The following is a 6430-nucleotide window of genomic DNA, read 5'->3' on the forward strand; positions in this document are numbered from 1 at the left end:
TGATTTTAGGCAGCCTCTCTGCTAATGGGTGGGGTCGTGTTCCTGTCTTGCTAGTTGTTTGGCATAGGATGTCCAGCACTGTAGCTTGCTGGTCATTGAGTGAAGCTGGGTGCTGGTGTTGAGATGGAGATCTGTGGGAGATTTTCACCATTTGATATTATGTGGAGCTGGGAGGTCTCTTGTGGACCAGTGCCCTGAAGTTGGCTCTCCCTCCTCAGAGGCACAGCACTGACTCCTGGCTGGAGCACCAAGAGCCTTTCATCCACACGGCTCAGAATAAAAGGGAGAAAAAGTAGAAAGAAAGTAGAAGTAGAAAGAGAGGAAGAAAGAAAGGAGGGAGGGAGGAAGGAAGAAAGGAGGGAAGGAAGGAAAAAATGAAAGGAGATAAAGTAAAATAAAATAAGATAAAATATAATAAAGTTATTAAAATAAAGAAATAATTATTAAGAGAAAAAAATTTTTAAAACACCAAAAAAAAAAGGACAGATAGAACCCTAGGACAAATGGTGGAAGCAAAGCTATACAGACAAAATCTCACACAGAAGCATACACACTCACAAAAAGAGGAAAAGGGGAAAAAATCATAAATCTTGCTCTCAAAGTCCACCTCCTCAATCTGGGATGACTCGTTGCCTATTCATGTATTCCACAGATGCAGGGTACATCAAGTTGATTGTGGAGCTTTAATCTGCTGCTTCTGAGGCTGCTGGGAGAGATTTCCCTTTGTCTTCTTTGTTCTCACAGCTCCCAGGGGCTCAGCTTTGGATTTGGCCCCGCCTCTGCGTGTAGGTCGCGGGAGGGCGTCTATTCTTCGCTCAGACAGGACGGGGTTAAAGGAGCCGCTGATTCGCGGGCTCTGGCTCACTCAGGTGTGGGGGTGGGGGGAGGGAGGGGCAAGGAGTGCGGGGGCGGGCCTGCGGCGGCAGACGCAGACGTGACGTTGCACCAGCCTGAGGCGTGCCGTGCGTTCTCCCGGGGGAGTTGTCGCTGGATCCTGGGACCCTGGCAGTGGCGGGTTGCACACGCTCCCTGGAAGGGGGTGTGGATAGTGACCTGTGCTCGCACACAGGCTTCTTGGTGGCGGCAGCAGCAGCGTCTCATGCCCGTCTCTGGGGTCTGCGCTTTTAGCCGCGGCTCGCGCCCATCTCTGGAGCTCCTTTAAGCAGCGCTCTTAATCCCCTCTCTTCGAGCACCAGGAAACAAAGAGGTAAGAAAAAAATCTCTTGCCTCTTCGGCAGGTCCAGACTTTTCCCCAGACTCCCTCCTGGCTAGCCGTGGTGCACTAACCCCCTGCAGGCTGTGTTCACGCCGCCAACCCCAGTTCTCTCCCTGTGCTCCGACCGAAGCCTGAGGCTCAACTCCCAGCCCCGCCCGCCCCGGCGGGTGAGCAGACAAGCCTCTCAGGCTGGTGAGTGCCTGTCGGCCCTGATCCTCTGTGCGGGAATCTCCCCGCTTTGCCCTCCGCACCCCTGTGGCTGCACTCTCCTCCGCAGCTCCGAAGCTTTCCCCTCCGCCACCCGCAGTCTCCGCCCGCGAAGGGGCTTCCTAGTGTGTGGAAAACTTTCCTTCTTCACGGCTCCCTCCCACTGGTGCAGGTCCCGTCCCTATCCTTTTGTCTCTGTTTATTCTTTTTTCTGTTGCCCTACCCAGGTACGTGGGGGGTTTCTTGCCTTTTGGGAGGTCTGAGGTCTTCTGCCAGCGTCCAGTAGGTGTTCTGTAGTTGTTCCACGTGTAGATGTATTTCTGGTGTATCTGTAGGGAGGAAGGTGATCTCCGCGTCTTACTCTTCCGCCATCTTCCCGGAAGCCTCCAGATACTAACTAAATTAGTAAGCAGGAATCCGGATTTCAGGACTCTCAGTTCGAGTCCCCTTTCCGCCATTCCAATTCAGGCTGATGATGTTTCTTCCCAAACATGGCGAGGAGAAACAAAACAAAACAAAATCTTTGAACCACAAACCAGCCAAATTGGGACGCTGGGCCCTGCAGTGCTGTGAGGCGTGGGCAGGACGGAACCAACAGCCTCCTAAAGTACCCTCTTTTAAATTACCATACTTGAAAAAAAAAATTTAATAACGGACCTACGTCAGACCTTCACAATGTTTTTTGAAAATTTACTGGTCTTTGAGATAAAATAATGTAAGAACCCCTATACTAAGGCCTGTGATCACTATGAGATACACTTAAAGATAAAGCATCAAAGCATAAGTTCTCACTTCCTTTGGCTATCTACTAGTGCAAATAACCTATTTCTTCCAGCTATCTTTGAAAGTGGTTTTGCTTTTCAGTTGACAGTTTTCCAGAGCAGCTGCCATCTTGATATTAAACACAGCAACAGACTTTGCTCACACATTGGATAAAAGGCAAGATTCGTAAAGATGGTGGCAGTGATCTCTAGTTGTCATTTTAGGATTATTTATGTACTTCACAATCACCGAAAAGCCTTACTATGCTTATCAGTTAAATAATTAAGACATGAGACTATTAGAAGGGATTATTGATTCTGTTATTTAATGCTTCCACATTAATTCTATCAAAAAAGGAGATAAATTCTTATGATACACTGAGGTATCTACCATATAAGGCATTTAAAATGCTTTGCAAAGATTAAAGCACTAGAGAAATGCAAAATACTATTAGCTGGTACCCACCTGAAAACTATTTCTTCTACTTTTTTATTTGCCTCCCTCATAGATTTATGACTTTTCATGTGCTAGAGAAAAGACCTAGGCTATGTGTTTGGATACTCCTTCTAAAACACTATTGTTAGGACCTCAGTTATAATTAAAATTTAATTAAAAGCATTAGAGTTGTTGTTTCTTGATAATATGCTAATAAACAATAGTCTTTGAAATTTCTGTACTTTCCAAAAATTAAAAAAATATTGTGAATATAAAAATAAAATAAAATACAAATATAAAATAAAGAATAAAATCATTCAGTGTAGCAGCTGGAAATGAAAATCATTAAATAAACCAAGCTTGCTTTATATCTGGTAACCACTGGGTGTCAGCAATGTATGATTTTCAACCTAGAATCTTTAAATGAAGTTGTATGATAATCTGAGTCTATTTTGTGTTTGTATTTCACTTAATATTTATTCTCATTTGAGATTTATATTGTTGCACCAATTTTATATATTTATGATAATTTTATTCCCTGGCTGATAATGCTTTATAATCACCACAATATTATAGAACACATAATAAATGACACCTCCTTGTAATTCGATAACATAATAAACTGAAGACCTCTAGAAAGCAAACAAAATGTAACCAAGCTGTTAGATTACAGTTTTTTTTAATTTTATTGAAGTATAGTTGATTTACAATGTTGTGTTAATTACTCCTGTACAGCAAAGCGACCCAGTTTTACATACGTATATTCTTTTTTATATTCTTTTCCATTATGGTTTATCACAGGATATTGAATATCGTTCCCTGTGCTATACAGTAGGACCTTGTTGTTTATCCATTCTATATATAATAGTTTGCATCTGCTAACTCCAAACTCCCACTTCATTCCTCCTCCATCTCCCCTCCTCCTTGGTAACCATAAGTCTGTTCTCTATGTCTGTGAGTCTGTTTCTTTTTTGTAGATATGTTAATTTGTGTTATATTTTAGATTCCACATATAAGTGATATCATATAGTATTTGTCTTTCTCTTTCTGACTTGCTTTGCTTAGTATGATAATCTCTAGGTCCATCCATGTTGCTGCAAATGACATTATTTCATTCTTTTAATGGCTGAGTAATATTCCATTGTACATCTATATACCACATCTTCTTTATCCATTCATCTGTCAATAGACATTTAGGTTGTTTCCATGTATTGGCTATTCTAAATAGTGCTGCTATGAGCATAAGGGTGCATATATCTTTTTGAATTATTTTCTCTGGATATATGCCCAGGAGTGCGATTGCAGGATCATATGGTAGCTCTGTTTTTATTTTTTTTAAGAAACCTCCATACTGTTTTCCATAGTGGTTGCACCAATTTACATTCTCATCAACAGTGTAGCAGGGTTCCCTTTTCTCCGTACCCTCTCTAGCATTTATTATCTGTAGACTTTTTAATGATGGCTATTCTGACCAGTGTGAGGAGGTACCTCATTGTAGTTTTGATTTTCATTTCTCTAATAATTAGCCATAATGAGAATCTTTTCATGTGCCTATTGCTCATCTGTAGGTCTTCTTTGGAGAATTGTTTATTTAGGTCTTCTGCCCATTTTTTGATTGGGTTGTTTCTTTTTTGTTATTGAATTGTCTGAGTTGTTTGTACATTTTGGAAATTAAGTCCTTGTCAGTCACATCATTTGCAAATATTCTCTCCCATTCTGAGTGCTGTCTTTTCGTCTTGTCATGGTTTCCTTTGCTGTGCAAAAGTGTTTACGTTTAGTTAGGTCCCATTTGTTTATTTTGGTTTATTTTTGTTTTTATTTTCATTACTCTAGGAGGTGGATCAAAAAAGATATCGCTACAGCCACTATGGAGAACAGTATGGAGGTTTCTTAAAAAACTAAAAATAGAACTACCATATGACCCAGAAATCCCACTACTGGGCATATACCTTGAGAAAACCATAATTCAAAAAGAGTCATGTACCACAATGTTCATTGCAGCACTATTTACAATAGCCAGGACATGGAAGCAACCTAATTGTCCATTGACACATGAATGGATAAAGAAGATGTGGCACATATATACAGTGGAATATTACTCAGCCATAAAAAGAAATGAAATTGAGTTATTTGTAGTGAGGTGGATGGACCTAGAGTCTGTCATACAGAGTGAAGTAAGTCAGAAAGAGAAAAACAAATACCGTATGCTAACGTATGTATGTGGAATCTAAAAAAAAAAAATTCTGATGAACCTAGGGGCAGGACAGGAATAAAGATGCAGATGTAGAGAATGGACTTGAGGATACGGGGAGGGGGAAGGGTAAGCTGAGACAAAGTGAGAGAGTAGCACTGACATATATACACTACGAAATGTAAAATAGATAGCTAGTGGGAAGCAGCTGCATAGCACAGGGAGGTCAGCTCAGTGCTTTGTGACCATCTAGAGGGGTGGGATAGGGAGGATGGGAGGGAGACACAAGAGGGAGGGGATATGGGGATATATATATACGTATAGCTGATTCACTTTGTTATACAGCAGAAACTAGCACAACATTGGAAAGCAATTATACTCCAATAAACATGTTAAAAAAAGAAAAGATATTGCTGCCATTTATGTCAGAGTGTGTTCTGCCTATGTTTTCCTCTAAGAGTTTTATAGTATCTGGCCTTACATTTAAGTCTTTAATCCATTTTGAGTTTATTTTTTGTGTACGGTGTTAGGGAGTGTTCTAATTTTATTCTTTTACATGTAGCTGTCCAACTTCCCCAACACCACTTGTTGAAAAGACTGTCTTTTCCCCATTGTATACTCTTGCCTCCTTTGTTGAAGATTAATTGTCCATAAGCATGTGGGTTTATTTCTGGGCTCTCTATTCTGTTCCATTGATCTGTATGTCTGTTTTTGTGCCAATACCATGCTGTTTTGATTACTGTAGCTTTGTAGTATTGTCTGGAGTCTGGGGGGGTTATGCCTCCTGCTTTGTTCTTTTACCTCTGGATTGCTTTTACCATTCTGGGTCTTTTATCGTTCCATATAAATTTTTGGATTATTTGTTCTAGTTCTGTGAAAAATGTCATGGGTAATTTGATAGGGATCTCATTAAATCTGTAGATTGCTTTGGGTAGTATGGCTATTTTAACAATATTGATTCTTCCAATCCGAGAGCATGGGATATCTTTCCATTTTTTGGAATCATCTTCAGTTTCCTTTATTAATGTTTTGTAGTTCTCAGCATATAGGTCTTTCACCTCCTTGGTGAGGTTTATTCCTATTTTTTAATGCAATTTAAAAGGGTTTTTTGTTTTGTTTTGTTTTTTGCAGTATGCGGGCCTCCCACTGTTGTGGCCTCTCCCGTTGTGGAGCACAGGCTCTGGATGCGCAAGCTAAGCGGCCATGGCTCACGGGCCTAGCCGCTCCGCAGCATGTGGGATCTTCCCAGACCAGGGCACGAACCCGTGTCCCCTGCATCGGCAGGCGGACTCTCAACCACTGTGCCACCAGGGAAGCCCTAAAAGGGATTTTTTGCTTGCATTCCCTTTCTGATATTTCATTGTTAGTATAAAGAAACACAACTGATTTCTGTATGTTAATCTGGTATTCTGCTACCTTGCTGAATTAATTTATCAGTTCTAGTAGTTTTTGTGTGGAGTCTTTAGGGTTTTCTATATATAGTATCATGTCATCTGTATATAATGACAATTTTACCTCTTCCCTACCAATTTGAATAACTTTTATCTCTTTTTCTTTTCTGATTGCTGTGACTAGGACTTCCAATACTATGTTGAAGAGAAGTGGTGAGAGTGGATATT

This window comes from Pseudorca crassidens, chromosome X (genome assembly GCF_039906515.1).
Source record: "Pseudorca crassidens isolate mPseCra1 chromosome X, mPseCra1.hap1, whole genome shotgun sequence".
In the NCBI taxonomy this organism is placed as follows: Eukaryota; Metazoa; Chordata; class Mammalia; order Artiodactyla; family Delphinidae; genus Pseudorca; species Pseudorca crassidens.